We start from the raw sequence: 19,178 nt of genomic DNA, 5'->3' as shown, positions 1-19,178 counted from the left end.
GGTTCGTAACAAGAACAAGCCAAGTAATCATATGCTTTTACTAATTCATAGAGTCAGCATTCAGGGATGGGAACCTCAGAGCAAATATTTGCCAGTCTGGTGGCGTCATGCTGTTCTCAGCTGCACTTAACTCTCACCAGGGGTTTTCCACCGGTTTCTGGTGCACAAGCATACACCCACAGCCCCACACATGGCTGGTATGTGGACAGACAGTGTGCGATGAGGGATGTTCAACAGCAGCTGAGCATCCTACATGCTTAGCTACCTTTCCAGAGTGTGCACAGTCGCATGCTTGATGTGTGGGCAGTAAGGAAATCTCCCTCTCTAGAGGAAACCCTTCATTTCCTTAGATGCAGGATCCCCTGCACTCAGGTCGTGCAAAAAGCTATGATAGTTCTGAGTAGCAACACCCTCAGCAGCATCAGCAAAGCATGACACAGCTTAAGGAGATAACCCGAGCCACCTAAGAGCCTTTCATTGCCACAGCCCATGGAAAGATGCCTCCAAGAATGGGGTTTACCATATTTTTCATTATGGCTAATGTATAAGGGTATGCTACACACATCGCAAACGCTGGCAGTTCAGAAATGTCAGTGAGGACAGAGATAGCTCAACCCTTCCAGTTTTCCATCCTTCTTTGAGTCTGTTTACTCTATGCTTCATACCGACAGCCAAGGACAGCCTTGTCCTGACTGTCTCTGATGAGGACTCAGCATCCTGGAGGCAGACAGATCGCGCTAGTTGGTTGGTGTGGGTTCAAAGCCCACCAGACTGTGACAGCACGCTGCCTCCAGAGTCCACAAGGCACAGAACCTCCGGCTTCTTCTTAAGACAGACATACAAAGTGTAGCTTTGTCCTTTCAGCAAACCTCTCTGCAATGCTCTGGGCGCTGCGCCAGGCGTCGACCCAGGGCAGAGGACACTAGGTGTACAGGACTTACAGACTGATAGGCAGCCGGCCTGGATCCCTGCGTGGTTCTGCTCATCCCCTCAGGGAGGGCATGCAGGACAGAGGCACAAACACATCCAGCCTGAAACAAGAGCTGTAGGCTGATCGCTTCACCCATGCTCTCCCAGCTCATCTGCCCCTAAGCGCTGCTGTACCACCTCCATGGCCTCACGCTTGAGGTCACCTCCCTGCCTGCATGTCATCTCTTCTCATGCTATTCATAAAGCTCAGCATTAGTCACCGCACAAGCTGCCTCCTATCTCCAGCTTTTGCCTGTTTCGAGATCATCCCTACAAAGTGTGTTTCCCCACTCTGCCCTCCCCATCACCGGCAGAAACAACTGTCAGTTCGAATAGGGCAGAAACACGGAGGACGTGCAAAGTTAGATGCTACTTAAGGGTCTTGGACAACGCCATCATCTCTGCCCTGAAGACCCTAAGCAGGAAGTGATGTAAAAGATGTTGTGGGACATAAGCAGATGTAAAAATTACACACAGATTGTTAACAAATCTGCTGCCAAGCCCCACATTACCGTCCCAAAAACGCAGCAGGCTACGGCCGTTACAGGAAATCCTTCACAAATTAATCTCTCCCGGTTTCCACCTCCTCCTGCTTTAGTCGCACAAAGCAAGGGGGCAGGCAGACCACCTCCATCTATAAAAGCTTAGACCACGTGCTTTATTTGCTAGCTTACAAGAATTGCATTGCAAACTCGAACACAAGGGGTACACTCAAGCATTTCATCGCTCCACTCTTCAGGGAAGCTGTTCTCCAGCCCAGACACCTGGGAAAGAGGTGCTGTGCACCAGCCATACACATACAGAGGGCCGAGGCTGGCAAACCCTGGCCTTTCCAAAGAGAAATCCAATTCTTCTGAAGGTCAGGGAGTCTAAGAGCAGAGGCTGCCCTTTGGAAATAGTATAACTCCTGTTATGGATCCATCATTCCATTAGCAAAGTTGAAGCTCCAGCACTTACGTCCCCCACTGAAATTTCACAGCACAACTCGCAGGAGGCAACTGATAAGGCTGTGAAGAGAATAGGGTGAGCTTGGGCAAGCACCACAAGTTAGCAGGTACACAAAGAGTCCTCATCTCAGTGCTGTCACCAGGATCCCTGATTCAGCCTGTTTGAGATACAAACATCCCTCTCATGACTGCATGTCCAAAGCTATCGGCATGAACTTTGCTGCACAACCAGAGAGAGTGGAGGCACCAAAGACTTTTTAAACAGCACTGCTTTAGTAAGGTATAAGTGCACTTCCGAGGTGCAGAGAGACCAGCAATCAAGCCTTCTCCCTGAAGAAAAATCCTACCAGAAACACTAACACCCACAGTAGATGCAAAAACTTTGAGCTTATCATCCGGTTCAGAAGAGCATCTATCAGCCTCCCACAACAGCATCTAATCCAGCATCTCCCAATCTCCTGGAGGAGTTCAGGAGGGACACAAGTGTTTTCAGTACAAAAGGGCAAGTCAAAAGCACACCTGCCCACCAACAGTATCACCAGAAGGCACTGCTGGAAGGTTTTAAGAGCAGCAGAAACCACTAAAAACAGCCAGAAGGATAAAAATCTGAAGCAAGGGAAAAATGCAGCTGTAAAGGCTCCATAAGCCACCACGTGAAGCTCCCACCCTGGTTCCTCTCACTGAAGCCCAGCACAGGCAGATGCTATGGGAGCCCACAGGTTCAGGCTGCTGTCCATAAAAGCAGTGAGGAGAAGCACAAAGAGAAGAAATCCAACACAAGACTTTAAAAAAAAAAAGCCATTCCTAAAAGCAGATGAATCACGCAAGGCACAACCTACAAGCCTAAAATCCTTCCCTCTTCTCCACAAATGCCATGAGCAGATGCATAAAAGCCCACAACAGAAAGGAACGCACAAAACATCACCCATCCTCCCCACCACACGCCCCCCTGAATGGTAACACGAGATCCAGGAAGAAACTGAAACACAGCAAGCAAGATGCTACTCCAGAAAAAACCATGCTGATACCATCTGTCCAGAGACCCTTGCTTGGTCACGAGCAGGGACGGAATACTTACTTCTGCTTCCAGAAACTGATTTAATGGAGAGAAGCAGAAAGTCCGTACCACTGTTCCCATGACATCTACGGCTTTGAGGTGGAGAAAGCAGGCTATGAATGATTCAAACCTCTGCTGGTTAGCATTACATACAGAAGTGAAAACAGGAAGCAAGACAACATATATTAATTATTTACATTCAGCAACACATACACACACAGGGGGTGGGGGAATAAAATAGAAAACAAACCCACACAAGCTATCAACCTTGACTTTAAAGATGCATCATCTGCCAACGGCTACAAACTTCTTAGAGCTGAATAACTGAGTTTGCCAGCTAGCTTCCCCAAAAAGGGGGAGCAGGGTAGAGTCCATCTGCATATACAGTGGAAGCATTTTCTGAAAGCTCCAGGATGCCTAATTAGCACACACTGCATTCCTGAGATGCTGGACTGTAGGTATCCATTACAGCCTGTGACACATTATTCCTTACCAAACAGCTTCTAAGGGGTGGGAGGGGGGGAAGCAAGAGAGAATTCAAGTTGCAAATTTAAAAAGGAAAGCTCTCTGGGGAGATCTGGCCTAAAAATTTGGATCTCTGTCTCTATGAGTTAACTCGTCCATCCCTGTAGCCTCAGAGCGATACTCAGAAACCTGGCGTGGAGAGGGAACAGAGCCATTGGGACCGACTGTTAAACCATCTCAGTGCTGTCATTTTAGCGAAGGGAAGAGCAGCAGCGCAAGTCCTGAAGTGCACTGAGTAAATAATGTGAATGAAGCCACAGAATAGCGGGTTTAATAGCATCTAACCCTTTCACAAGGCTTGGTACAGTCCAAGCCCATCCCTTTAATCCCCCTCCGTTTTTATTTTTTTCTGTCAACCCAGTTTCACACAGGTCACACTGATCTCGTTCAGCATCTTGGGACAAGCCTTTTAATATCCCAGAGACAAGCAGCTTAGTGTCACTGGATGTGCAGTATCGGCAGCGCTATTCTGAATACCCGTATGGTTTGGTCAGGGTGGTCTGGGGGAGCTGTGGGGAGAGAAGAGAGCTATAGGCTCCCGCTTGCCTTACCTTGACCTGCTACCTCCAGCCTTCCCCCAAATACCCTGAGGCTCAGCGTGATAAGCACATGACCCCTTACTTAATCCTAAACTGGATGAGCATATCCAAGAAGAATCAAAAGAGAGCCAAGGATGCTTTGATGCATGCTTGTGAATCCCGAAGCCTAAGGAGATGCTGGAGTGTGCAAACCCAAGCACTTGGGGAGAGGAGGACACCTGTGGTCTTCTACAAGATCCCCAGCCATCAAGATGTGGAGAACACCTGTGGTCTTCAGCATCTCCATCTATCAAGACATGGCTGAAAAGACCTACCAAATGGAAAGCCTGGGCTTTCCACAAGGAGGCTCCCATGGTTTCAGAGGCAAATTGCTGGGAGAGTGAGGGGGATAATAGAGAAACACCATCACAGCCATATTTCCACATCCTCACCCTATATCTGGTGAGGCCAAAAGGCCATTGCAGCAGTGGGACACTCAAAACCAAAGTGGGCCCCAAGCTCTGCGGTGCAGTCTCCCAAAAATCAGGCCCAAGGAAGCTTGCCCCACTTGCAATGCAAATAAATGCAGAAAATAGAAATTCCAGGGTTGTTTGAGATTTTTTTTTAAGCTAACCCATTTTAAGAGAGCTTTGACAGATTCTACTGATTTCCACATTAAAAGAAGTGGTTTTCCTCTCATTGGTGACTCATGGGATCACTGTTTGTCAAGAATCTCTGTAGAGTTTCAACATCTCCATCTCTATTAAAACTTCTAGCAAGCTAGTTATGCTTAAAACCTTGTTAAGCAAATAATTACCTATACCAATCAGGTGAGAACATCACTGATAACCAGTTATGCCTATTGATATTCTTGTAAGCCTCCTGAAATGTTTCCCCAATTATACCGCAAAATCCCGATTTTCCTTAAATACTTTCTAAACAATAGAAGTTCAGCTCTTCCAGAGCAAACCCTCCAGTTCTCCATGCAGAGAAGAAATCTCCTCTATTGCCCAGCCAGGGCTGAAGTGATTTAAAGCGCTTCATGGAACTGATCTAAACTCTTGACACTTTCAAGGACTCTTCATGGCTTTCATGGCAACCTTTTCTTTAACATACTGAACTCATCCAAATCGGAGTAATGCAATTTCACTTTCCCCGACTCAGAAGATGGAAATGGAAGAGGGACGCTATTCCCATCTGTTTAATAACAGAACAGCTCTAACAAAGGGATGTTTGCTACAGCCATTCCCACAGGGGGAAATATATATGCACACACACACCGAGCAGTACTTTCCACATTTTGTTGGCCCAGACCCAGAGCATCTCAACTTGCAAGATCAAGATTTAATTTCAAGGCAAGAACGGTAAGAGAACACCCCAAAGCCATGCACAGCCTCAACTGCCATGGTGATGCATTTCAGTGGTGGAAGGTGCCCAGGTAATGACCCCCCCGACGGCTCAAGACCTCTTGATGACCCAGCAGGGTTATTCTTTCCAATACACTGTTATTCCCTGCTGTGGAAACTGGGTTGGGTTAGAGGTCTCCCACCCACTTTTCCCAGGCTACAAACATTGTTTTATACAGATAACACCGCAGAGTCTCTGTACAAATAAGAACAGCAGATGTGTTAAAATGCCAGTTGCCATTTAGAATTTTTTCCCTGGCAAACAAACAAACAAGATAATCTGCAGCAAAGTTTGCCATGTGTGTATATAAATGGAGTCTTTTGGATGAGAACTGATGCAGGAAAGCACACATTGGTAGAACACCCTTGTCCTAAAAGCCAAGTGCTGCTGCCATAGTGACAGAAAATAAGGGGTGGGGTAAAATTAAAAAAAAATTAATATTGACAGAGAGGTCTACAGGCCATATCTTGATTTATTAGAGAACTTGCACATCTCTGGAGGCAAACATCACCATTCCCCTGATGTCTGGTAATGCCAAACCCCATGACTACATCCTAATCCAGGGAGACAGCCTGCAGAGCCACTTTGATTCACAAAGTGGCAAGTGGTGACCTAAATAGTCAGGATCTGGCTGACGTGCAGCCCCTATGGGTCCGGCCTGTTGTTTAATTTTTTTAAAAAAATTAAGAACAATAACACTTTGAAACTAGGGCAGCATGTAGTTTGGGGGCTGTACACTTCCAGTTAATGAAAATTCAGACTTCAAAAGATAAACACTTCAAAGAGATTACAGAAGAAAAACGTAGACTTTAATCTCACTAAATAAATAAGCACAGTATGTACTAATGCCCTCTGCAATCTAGCTTCTTAACGTTTTCCACAAACTAAGGGCATACTGGGTGCCTAGCATTTTAAAAGGGTTGAAGAAGCGGAACAGGATACCAGAAAAACCTGCACAAACTTCTCGCAGAGCAATAACCAAATGCAACCTCCGCTTTCTGCACAAGCCTTTGCAATAAAACCTTGCAAGTCAAGGCCTGGGCACAGCTCTGAAAACTCAACACCTGCTGCTACATTCAAAGCTGTTGAGGAAAGCCAGGTTCTCTCCTACCCCCACACTGGGAGGTGACCAATACCAGTTACACAGATATTTTTATTTTTTTTTAATATTAGTAGGACTACGATGCATTTTTGTCTGTGATGGCTGTGGTTACACAGTGCCTGACTTCAGATTGTACCTACACGACACATCACAGCAGAGTCCTTTCCTTCAAGCATGCCCTCAAGGAGATCACATATTGCAAACTTAGTCCCAGTAAAGAGAATTCCCCATTTAGTTCAATTTCTATGTAAACAACAGTTTGCATCTGCATATCCTCAAAAGACAGCAGCAATATGGTTCTGCAATAACCCCAGGTGGCAGCTGCAATGTCCAAGACAAAGATCAACTTACTTTGTCTTGGCAAACACCACTAGGGATGGACAAAGCACAAAAAAATCCAGTTCACGGTCAGTTCAGATTCTTCTTAGACAGGTATTCAGAAACGGAGACCTAGGTGGTAACAGATGAGAGCTGACAAATACATGCAAGGAATCCCATGAGCTGTGCCTACCTGTTCTATAAGTAACTGTTCACTGGAAACCAGTGTCACCGCTTCAAGTGTGTTCTGCTCAATGCTCAGAAATTAGGAAACCAACAGAAAGTTGGACGTCGACAGAAAAGCCATGAGGACACTCCACATGTTTACCTGGGATGCCGTCTTGCCTAGGCAGTTCCAGAATCAGAGAAATAAGAAGTAATGCAGACCAAAGACTTATGCGCAAAAGGAGACTAAAGTCACTTCAGACTATGAAATAACAGGTAATAAACAAACACGCCCGACATCTCCCAGGCTTCCCTAGTTGGAAAAGACCAAAGAGTCCACATTGCTTTGGAATTTATTAGTTGGTTTTCCAAAGCACAACAGTTCTGAGAGCAAGCTAATGCAGCAGAGACCATCTTCCCAAGCCTCTGGCTCCTGCTTAGATACGAGTGGCCAAAACACGAACTCTGCTCAAAGTTTTTCCTGCCATGAGGGTAGTTCCTGTGTAATAAACCTCTGTGGCTCAACAAGAGACCTCAAAAAACAGCTTCCCCCTTGCCTTGTTTGGCTCGTCTCCTCTATGCTACTCTTCATTATTAACAAGCCCTGTAAGCCTTGTCTCCCACACCTCCACTATTCTTAAAAATAAATAAATACCTAATATCTAAAAAAAACTCAGGTGAAACCACAAACAGATTCTGAAGTTACTGGAAGCAGCAGGCAAAACAGATGGGGCACGAAGACTTTTAATTAAGAGGAAACACAGGATAATTTTGGTCTCCTCTGCCAAAGACTTCCTGGCAATCCGAGTATGAAGAGTTTGATCTTCTGGGGACTGGTGGAGAGACGGGCAACAACTCATGATGTGCTCCCATCTGCAAGTCTAATGAGGTTCTTGGCTTTTAAAAGTAGCAAACAGAAGTTTTAGGCAGCCCAAGACGTATAAAACCCCATTCTTCCCAGCAGAGAAAGTCAGCTATTAGCTGCTGCAGAGACAGATGGTTGGGGTAAGTCAAAAGTACCCAAACAAGCTAGAAAAAAAGCATTAAGTGACATGAGCAGAGCTGATCCCACCTCAGGGTAGCTGGTGGATATGTCAAAAGTCTGCTTCCATCTCAGAGTATGTCACAGGGGAGGCCCAAGTTGGGGTGCCCATAGTAGGACATCTCCTGTGCTGGACAAGAAAGGCCAGCAAGTGTCAGGCAAGACAGACCAGCGTTCAGCAGGCACAGAAACGTTTATGTTACGGCAGTAGAATAATGATGAATTCTGTCGTAAGCAAAGCTGAAAGAGTCATCCTGTACCCACCACCCCCAGCCAAGAGTAATAATATTAAAAAAAAGGTAGAAGAAAAAATTATAAAGGCAGTAACAGCAACACCCTGAATTCCCATGCCAAGGAGTTAATTAGTCCTATAAGCACATTTCCTCGACATAGTGCCTTCTGGCTGAGAAAAGCTAGGAGTCTGTGTTGCATCAGAGTCACTGACCACGATTAGAAATGCAAACAGTTTTATGTGAAAAGCTACAGCAGCCCAACTGCTGCACAACTGTTAGACTGTGCGGGAGTGTACCCCAACCTATGCAGCCAAGACTAACTTCCAAGCTAAAAACTGCCAGGAAACCAGTGGACTTTAGCAGATACCAAGTTGCAGTTTTACTACCTAAGAAAAAGCCAACTAGACTTTCCAAGAGGGCCTTGCCAGTATCACCTTGAAGGAGGTGCTCCTCAGTGGCATCCAGGAGGACCAAAAAAAAATTTGTTTAAAAAGTCAGGGTGCTTTTTTGTCCTTCAGAAAGATGGGCTTGATGCATTGAAAAAGTTCAGTCAGGCACCAAAAGGTGCTGAATGGGTTAAATAGAAAGAGTGACGAGGACATCCTAGTGCTGCTCAAAATAAGGGCTCTGAAACCCATAGCCAAGTCAACTGGAAGAGGTGCCAGTCACGCTGCTAAAGTTTTCCTGCATTCAAGTAGTATTCCAGCTAGCAGGGATGGCAGTGTTTGGGAAGAGGGAGGGCAGCATCCAGGAGGCAGTCAGGAGTTTCCATGTTACAACAGCCAACCGTTGAATTTATGCCACTGCTGGTAAACGGTGGAGGGACCGCAGGGAGGAACCTCTGGGTGACAGCCAGCACCAGCCACTGGAACAGGTTGGGGACAGAGGGTTTTTACTAGGCACAGAGCCAAATACACCCAAGTGCCCCTGACTTCCCCAGGCACGTACAGGGCATAGTGATTCCAGTATGCATCTGGTCTCGGACCATCAGCTCCGCTGGGGAGGAAGACACACAGGTCACACAAAGTCATCACAGCACATCACTTTGGAGCAGTGGTGAGCACTGCCTTGGCACCATGCCTGGAAGAGTCACCCTGGGACAGCGTGCCAGAAATGCTTGGACCAGCACAAGTACACAGCGGTTCAACAGTTAAGACGAAAAAAATAACAGCTCAACGGTTAAGCTGGGGCGAGACAACACAAGGACAGACAGCACCAGGAGTGGCTGTTGATCTTGGCAGAAGACATGGCAGAGGAAGCTTGAGCCACAAAACCAAACAGACATGCAGGAAAGCACCAAACAGGTCTGGGAGAAGTTGGAAGGGAAAGGAGGCTGCATTTTTACTAAGAGACCCCGTGTTAAACCTCTGTTGCCTAAAGATCATCTGAAAGAGAATGCACTGCGATACCAGCATGGTCTGGGTGATGAAATCACATCAGCAGGGCTGAGCACAGAGACAGCCAAGGTGAGAGAAAAGAGGAAAAGCCATCAGTGGAAAACAAGATCTAGGAACACAGCTAGATCCTGAAGAAAACTCTGAAGGGGCTCAAGCACAGACAAAATTTTTTAAAATATTTAAGAAACTTAAAATATCACATCATATTTTTCCTCTCCACAGACTCCGAGAGTTCTGCCATCTTTACCAAGCTGCAAAACAAAAGTTTACATCAAGCCTTATCCACTTTCAGCATGTGCTTTTGCTGAAGGATTAAGTGGAAGCAGAACCGGTTTTGAACCTGCGCACCCTGACAAGCCGCTTCCTTTATAGACACACTTTTCTCCCCCCTCCCCGACTACCCTCCCCTACACACAGCCATGCAGAGTTCACCATAATCACACATGGATTGTATTAGCTGACCCTCCAAGGGGCAATTTTAATCTTCTCTGGAAGGTGTTTGCTGCTGAAGCAGAAGCCTGTCCAACACATGGCTGGTAGAGGGCTTGTCATCTGCTTTCCCTGAGACACGTTCCCTGCTGCACTGCTGAAAGTTTGGTTCCTGCCAGCAGGAGAAAACTGTGTGAACCATGCCAATAACACTCTAACACTCATCTGAGAATAAGTAAAACGCCTCCACACCCACTGCACACGCTTTAATTGAAGGGGGGGGGTGACAACAGCAAGACTCATTTTACAATCGATACTTTGCACATCTGCTGTGCAACTGCAATCCACAGAATTCAGCATGAATGTCTTGCGCTTAATGAGAGGTGGAAAGTCCTAGTTAAGTGGATTACAAGCTCTTTATTTCCTATGATTGATTCCTTCCATACGGCTGCAAGAAACAGCCTTCAACAGAGAAGCTAAATTAGCGAAGGAGCAAACTTGCTTTCCCATACTTGCTGCTCCTTGCCTCCCTTTCCGCGCACAGCGAGCGCATGCAGCGCAGCCCCAAAATGCCTTCACCAGTCACGTCGTCAGTAAGACTTGCATGCACAAGACTTATCCCCTCCACATCTTCCAAGACGTCATCTCTGCTCCCATTTCTAAAGCAAACATGCACTGCTTCATAGCAGTTGGCGGCTTCTGTGGCTCCCTTGTCCTACAAGCCGGATACCTTTCTGGCTTCCTACACCAAGAGCACATAAATTAATCTGCTAAGACTCTAATTGCACAGCTAACTCCTTTCCCACTACAAACACACTGGATGTGCTGTGGCAAAAATAATTAAAAAAAAAAAAAAGATAGTCAGCAGGACCTGATCATGTGAGAGACTCAGAGAAGTCAACTCCAGCTCCCTGATTTTGGAGAGCTTCTGGCCTTCTCATTGCAATTGGACTGATTTGGAGCAATCAAGACAGACTATCTGACACTGGAAAGGCTTCCTAGGTAGTCATTTTTGGATAAAGCACTCTCAAATGTCACCAGGTAACTGATGAAGCCCAGGAGAGTTCAACAAAGTCAGCCTGGATTAGGAGATGAATACAGAAGGATTGTTGACTGATATTTATTATGTAGGCACGCAATGGGAAATACCAAGGTTCTCAGCAAATCCAACAGCATGAATGCACGTGATATGAAGGAACAATAGGACCTGCTGCCTCATGCCTGGGAATGCCAGACATGATGAGCTCTGAAAGCTGTTTGAAAGGTTCATGGAGGACATGTGGACCACAGCTCTCAGACCTGAAGACACCAATTCTGACTCAGGAAGGCTTCTGATGATAGAGGTATTGCTGAAAGGTTCCACAAGGTCCACTCTTGGAGATTTTCAAGAACTGACTGGACAAAGCTCTCAACAACCTATTCTGAGCTCAGTGCTGACCCTGCTTTGAGCAGGCTGAGACTAAGTAGAGACTTCCCGATGTCCCCTTCCCACCCAATCAACCTGACAGGTCCAAGATTAAGTGAAATAGCCAGTGCAACCCTCCCAGAGGCCTCAGTTTCCAGGACGATGCACACAAGCATGTTTTTCAAGCAAGCAGTTACAGCACATCCTGGAAGCTCTTCTCATAAAGCTACTCCAAATTTAACATGTTGCACCCCACAGCTGTTCCAGTTTGCGAAAAAATAATCCCCTTTTCACAAGTTGTCAGGGCAAACGTGCACAATTGGCTGTTTCTGTTTCACCGCCTCCCCCTAGAGCTTTCTGGTCACTTGAAAAACACGGAAACAAAAACAGTATCAGAAAAATGAGATCTACACAACCCCACCCCCTCCCCCATCCCTATTGCATAGCAGAGATTTTGATTTCTGACAGAGAAAGGGCTAACATTTAACATCCCATTTACCCCTCTTCTGTTCCAAAGATGCTCAAAGCACAGGTTTGTCACATGTTCCTAAAGCCTCCTTCCAGTCATTACTGAATTCTTTCGCAGTTGTATACGAATCTGTCTCTGTTCAATGCACAGAGAGAGACATGAGTTTCCCTCCCAGAGGATTTACAGGCTCAACCTAGACACTGCGTGGTGAATGAAAATTGCATCTAAAGCAGCAAGCGGGTAACGAGGAACAGGTTATCACCACACCATCACAGAGTTACTCAACACCAGGTAAACACTTGTCTTGACTGCTGATGTGTGTATTCTTTCAAAACCTGGACCTGATCTTTAGGAAGACATGAATAAGAACAAAGTGAATTTTACTCTGCTCACAGCAGCATAAATCTTTCAGGAGAAGGGAACTCTCTCAATTGACTTGGCAGGCAGTTGCAATATTCTCAAATGCTCTTTGCTTTCCACAGAGTATGCCGAAGTGCTGGTCAAGGTCATTCTGACTGACAATCGAAGTGACACATCAAGGGAAGGGGAGAGAGGGTGAAGTCAGGAAGGAAACCGCCCCTCCATCCACAGGGTGACGACCAGCGTCAACAGAAGAGATTCATCGTCATTTCCAGCCCATGCCTGGAGAATCCTGTTCTAATGAAAACATAAACACAAGATTCCATCTGCCAGTTGCATCAGCTACTATCTTGTTTTCCTTATGGAAAGGACCAGGCATGAGGGATTCATAAACTCATTTACTGATGCATATCCAAGACCTATTAGTCAAAGTGCTTTCAATCATTTTTGAGGGCTTGTAATACAATGAGCATTAACCCACTCCATCCCAGCGCCCTCCCCAGCATCAGGGACCCTCTTCCAGACAGTTACCAATGTCACCACCACTTAGCACGTTATCGACAGTGATGACCAAACTGGCATATTCAAGATAATCATCATTAAGAGTGAAACAATGACATCTGCAGCAAACTGCCTTCACAGCAAGAGGCTACCTTCCCTCCACCTCACCTCCAGTGGAACTCGAGGCAAAGCCAAACAGGAGTTCTTTGGGTGGACAGTAAATTCTAAGGAACAGGGGTAACCTGTAACTTGTGAAATGCTGAGCATCGCTGCTCATCCTTACAGCCCTTTCTACGTCTTTCCCCCCTCTTTTTCACAACCATCAGACAATTGATGTCAGTCAGGCAAAGGTAGCCAAAGCAAACCTGCGGCCAGGTTATGATGAGCCTGAGGCGCTGGGGATGCTGGCACAAAGCTCTATCTGGCACGCTGCAAAGCGCTCATTTAGGTCATTGCTGATGATCCTCAGCCTCCTGCTACAGAGAAGGCAAGACCCCAAGGGGTCCATTAATACGTAGCTATGTAGTTTGGTGGGAATTGCTTCCAGCCCACAGCAGCTTATCCAAACATCTGGAGCAGCTGAGCAGCTAAGCAGCAAGCCCCACAGGAGCCCAAAGACCTGGATGCAACTGCACCAGCATTTCTCGTCCTTTCCCTGTAAAACACTAAGCTTTCTAGGAAAAGGCCTCAGAAAGAGGCAGCTGAAAGCACATTTTTCTTTAGTAGCTCTGCGACATTGCAGTAGTGAAAAGAAAACTAAAAGATACCCAGATTTTTACCAGGGCAGAGTTCTCAGCATCACAGACTAAAGAGCAATTACGCAAACATTCAGTCAGTGCTAATAAGACTGACCATGGGGAACACCGGTTCATTCAACAAGATGACCTTTCTTTTCCTTCCTAGAAAGGCATAGATGTCACCACAAAGACAAGGGCGCTCAAGGCAGACCTTTGAGGACCAGAAAAGAAGTAGGGGGAGGAAGGGCTTCCTACACATCTTGTGATAAGCCATCCTTACACAAGCATCAAGGAAACAAGGGAAGCATGTGCAAGGCTTCAAGGCTATGCTGGCTCTGAAGACAGAAACACCTACCCCAGGTGGGTCAGGCACCTCACATGTCTGGAATACAGACCAGAAAACAGCCATATCTCAGGAAAGTAGAGAAAGACTTTTTGGAGCACAGAACTCCCACAGAAAAGCTGCCTTTTTTTTTAATCACCCCCACCCCCCATCGTTTATTAAGAGGTGCCCAGGAAAATAAGCCTGTTTAACTTGAAAGGGGAAGCCAGCTGCACACAAACACAGCATTTCCAGGATAAAATGGTTTTTAATTCAGCCTGCTTCGCTTCCAGTAAGCCACTTTGGGTTTTCATCCTAAATCAATTCAGATTAAGAGCCTGCCTCAATAAGAACATTGAGAGAAGCTACTGTGTGGTTAGGAAAACAGGCAGCTTTCCTTACACTAGCCAAGAGCTAAAAATATGTTTTCAGCTTATTTTCCTAAGAAAACAGACTGATCACCTGCTCTCCTCTGCCCTCCCCTACCTCTCCTTGTCTCCCCAAGGAGCAATGCCCTGGAGCATTGGCCTTTCCAACCCAGGAAGCAGTTACACACTGGCAAGCTCTCCAAGAGGAGCTGCTGCTGGGTGGGAAAGGGTAAAACGAACTCCCCCCACCCCCAAGAGAAGAGCAATTCTAGTCCAGCCCACCATCAAAGACTAGTCAGCACATACAGCTGGAGACATGAAAGGATGAAAGCAGGAAGACCGAGGATTTGAAAGAAGTCCCAAAGAAACTACACTTCATTTGCTCTAGGGGGGTCAATGTTTTACTGTTCAACCAAAAAACGGAGTGCACCTCACATTAAATAACTTGCTGGATGGATGGCCAAGCTGGTTTCTGCCACCCTTTTGAACATACTGAAAAGGTCCTGAAAAATTACTGGCATATTGATCAAATTAAGAGAAGCACCAAGTACCCAAAACAGCATCTCTGCAAGCGTGAATTCAGCAAGAGATTTCAGGATTAGGTTTTATAAATACTAGAAGCAAACAAAAAACCCGTCAGCACTATATTTTGTTTTGTAATGGTTCCTACATATTACTGAAACTCAAAGGAAAACCAACATAAAAATTACTGTTCTCTGGATGAGCACACCTGAGTTCAAACCACCAGTATCCAGACTGGATAAAACAGAAGACTCTTAAAGGAACAGAGCTGGCCAAGAAAGAAAGAACATTAAAGCTATAGGAGGGGTTTGTTTCCTGCAAAACTTATAACCTCCAGACCACAGAAGTGTATGTAGGAGTAGAGAAGAAGAGAGTATCTCTTTACTCTTTGGCAGACTGTAGCGGAGGGCTGCAGAGAGCTTTTCTCAGCCAGGTAACTGGTCAGACTGGAAAAGGGGAAAGGAAGACGGAGTTAGGAAGTGTAAGTCAGAGGTGTAAACACCAGGCAGGCTGTTCCTGATAGTGCAAGTAAAGAGTAACAGGGAAATATGTGTATTTATGCAGTGAGGAAGAAGAGGAGGAAGAATCTCAGCTCATGCTTCAGAGCACTAATGGGAAGATGCGCAGCAGGAAAACAAAAGGACTGCATTTAGTGAGAATTAATTTATTCCGATTTACACAATAAATTGGAACATAAAATACTCTGCATTAACAAGGTAGAGGCACTACATGACAGACTGAGAAAAAAAAATACATTCAATAGGAACAACAATTTTTGGAGACCACTGCTGCTACCAAGTTCAGAAAATACCCTTTAGTGCTCTCCAAGCCAAGCAACCTTCCCCTCAAAGTATTCCAGGGTAAGAAGCTCCTCTGAGGTCAATCACTTTCCCAGTCCTTACAAGGTGTTTACAGGACCTAACACAATCTCCCCATTTACAAAAATGACCAGGATCTTGCTAGTCCTCAAGGGCTCATTGAAAGCACAAGGCAGAAGGGAACTACTCTGGCATAACAAATCAGCAGGTTAATCCATCACCAATTAAAAAAAAATAAAATAAAAAGAGACAATGGCAGGGAAATAGTCAAGTGTACTTCATGCCTTTGTTCCCAAATCTGGCAATCTAGCTGTTTCTCCATGTCTTAAGAACTATTTTCAACTGAAAGCAGGGAATCTGACACTAATGCTTCACCTGCTTTACCACAGCAGGAGTTTGACCTCCAGTTTGCCCTGCATCCATGAGATGCGAGCATTGTGGTCTAGGTAAGGCATGGGAGATACAAGAGCTCCCACACTGCTTGCCAGAACTGGAAGACTTTGCTTTCCCAGCTAGGACATAATTTATAAACCAACACAGGCATCTTCACATCAGGATTACAGCCCAGCTGATGTGTGACAGCAGGTCTCTCTGGCTCATGGTTGATTGACAGAAAAATTCAAGCAACCATCAAATCTCCAGTAGACCATTGCCTCCAACAGGTCCTTCTTCATTCCCGGTAGCAGGATCCTATTTTTGGATTCTCTGGGGATATCAGCAATACATTTGACTAGGGTTGTGGTTTCTTTCCCCCCCTCCATCTCTGCTATGTCTTAAGCCGATTTAAGAACAGTTATGTAAGAGCCCTTCTGAGTTACAATGGGAAGGAAGCACTTTCTTCCGACCTCAATTCTGACATTATTAGCACATCTTCCAGATCTCTATCAGCCGCAGCCTTACCGAAGCTACTCATTTCAGAGATTTAAAACAAACCACTTAGCTCCCCAAAATTAAAGTATTTTAGGTATTAGAACGCAGAGCGCTTTCCGAAACAGATTGTTTCTTCTGAAAAGGCACTGAATGGAACGACTGAGAAACACCACCTGAACCAGTGCCTTACCTTTTCCAGTACAGTCAAACCACGGCTCAGCTATCACATAAATCTAGTTTCAGAAGCTCTTAAGCCAATAAAGCTGGGAATAACCGAGCATATGCATCTTTAAGTCAACAAGAAGCTGGTCAAGAAGTCCCAAGGGTGGATGAGACAGAAGATGCCTCGCTCAGAAAAAAACAGACCAAACAACAGCAGCATTGTTAATCTCTGCACCCACTAAAGCCAACTGAGTTAAACTAGTTACCTTCCTTGGCACTTTTAAATCCATGGGTGTTAAGTGAGACATGAATCAAGCTCTGCACATTCCTCCTACCCTTTCCAGTTGAGTCAATGATTGGACATACAAATGATACAAGGAGGCCAAAAAATCAAAGTAACTGCTAGAAGACACCTCCCTTTCTAGCCAATTCAAGGAGTAACTCCGGTACTTTCGGTACTTTTCAGTGTGTGAATTCTGTTGCGAATTGCACATCAGTCAAAAAACCCAGCAAACTTAAACTCCTCAGCTCACACTCTTCTGTACGATACAGGGTGGGGTTGTGGTGGTCCCTGCTCATCTAACAGTGCTTTTAGAGTCAGCCTACATACCCTGCAAAATCATACCAGGCTCTAGCAACCCACAGGATTCAGCTGTCAGGGTTATTTGATCAACTCACTCTTCAGATAATTTCATGGCTCAAGAGAGCAGGTGGTTGGACTAGATGACCTCCTGATCTCCCTCCCAACCTGAGGTACTTACCCTATGGTTTTATTTTTATGTACAGGAATGACTTTCTTCAAAGAATGTAAGGCTCTGCTTCAAAACCCAAGCTTTGCATTCCAGGAAGTTCTCCGAAATGGCATGACAAAGTGAAGGAACACCTCCTCTTCTGCAGACTGCTTGATCAGAGCCGGGCTTACAAACCCACTTGAGCTCAGAGGAGCATCTAGCTCTCAGCACCCAATATCTGCTCTTACAAGGCAGCCAGAATCTACATTCTCCAAACTGGCTTCGACTTACAGGAAAAGCACTCACCCAGAAGAGAACTTGTTGAGCCACAGGCATTTTCTAACTCTTTTAGAACACTGATGCCCTATCACTCTGCATAAATGCTTGTGAGTCTTCATTTCCTTATGCTGTCAATCAAGGCAAAACATGGTCCTGTTCTACAGAAAACACAGCTGGACTTTTGCCTGTTGCATCAGGAGGACCAATGTGACCAGTCCTAGGCTGCCTCCAGCTACAGCCATCACCGACACTGGTGTCAGTCCCTTGTACAAAAATATTGATGAGCAAGGCACATGTGAGCGATGCCATCTCGAAGTATAAGAAAACACAGGAGGCAAATAGAAAAAACTACTGAATACTAATGGGGGGGAGGGGAAGAATTTAAAAAAAAAAAAAAAAAAGGCTGGAACCTGAAAGCCCAGAGGTGTTGCATTTTCTTCACAGACCCATGCCAATTTTCCTCCCATGCATCAAGGCACTGTAGAGAAGAGAGGCAAGGAAGACAGTGCTCAGGCAGATTCCATACAGGAGAGATTTTGGAGTTGGCTCTGCCTCCTGGGCAGGAGGAGCACAACCCAGCAACCTGGGAAAAAGCGACCGCCACTCTGTGCTCAGAAGCAACTGTGTGTCATGGTTTAAACCCAGCCAGCACCATGGAGCCACTCACTCACTCCCCCCCCAGTGGGATGGGGGAGAGAATCAGAAGGGTAACAGTGAGAAAAACCATGGGTTGAGATAAAGAGAGTTTCATAGGTAAAGCAAAACCTGCGTGCACAAGCAAAGCAAAGCAAGGAATTCATTCACCGCTTCCCATGGGCAGGCAGGCACTCAGCCATCCCCAGGGCAGCAGGGCTCCATGACGCATGGCAGCGACTTGGGAAGACAAACACCATCACTCCGAGCATCCCCCCCTCTTCCTTCTTTCCCCAGCTTTATGCGCTGAGCATGATGCCATATGGTATGGAATATCCCTTTGGCCAGCTGCAGTCAGCTGTCCTGGCCATGTCCCCTCCCCATTCCCCGTGTCCCTCCATCCCTCTTGCTGGCAGGGTCTGAGAAACTGAAAAGTCCCTGACTTAGTATGAACATCACCCAGCAACAACCAAAACCATCAGTGTCCTATCAACATTGTTCTCACACCAAATCCAACACGCAGCACTGCATCAGCTAGTAAGAATATGAACTCTATCCCAGCTGAAACCAGGACACTCTGAAAGAGAATTCAGGAGAACTTACTATTTTCCCTTTTCCGTCCCTTTCTAAATGGATGTTTCCATTAGAGAAACTAAGCGCTTCACCAACTTTTAAAACAGCCTGAGATTTCCAGCCAATGTACAAACTCCAAAAGAGCGTGGCTGGTTGGGATGGAAACAACTTTTCCAGCATAAACCCCTTAAGCTAGCAACGTTAGCCAAACTGCTGTAAATCACTATCTTCTCCCTCTTTGATCCTGGCTATTAACTTCTAGCTTTCCAAGCAATTTTACATATTCCAGCAAGTTGGGGTTTTGCTGCTTTCCAAGAAT

The 19,178-nt window shown here is 45.8% G+C and overlaps 1 protein-coding gene across 5 annotated transcripts in view; it reads right to left on the bottom strand.

The window, feature by feature from the left end:
- The window catches only part of GDPD5 (glycerophosphodiester phosphodiesterase domain containing 5), a 210,348-nt gene that overhangs the window by 110,678 nt on the left and 80,492 nt on the right, over positions 1-19,178 (bottom strand). The gene's annotated exons all lie outside the window — the stretch shown is intronic.

Source organism: Falco cherrug, chromosome 2 (genome assembly GCF_023634085.1).
Source record: "Falco cherrug isolate bFalChe1 chromosome 2, bFalChe1.pri, whole genome shotgun sequence".
Lineage (NCBI taxonomy): Eukaryota > Metazoa > Chordata > Aves > Falconiformes > Falconidae > Falco > Falco cherrug.
This window is presented reverse-complemented; position numbering and strand designations above follow the sequence as displayed.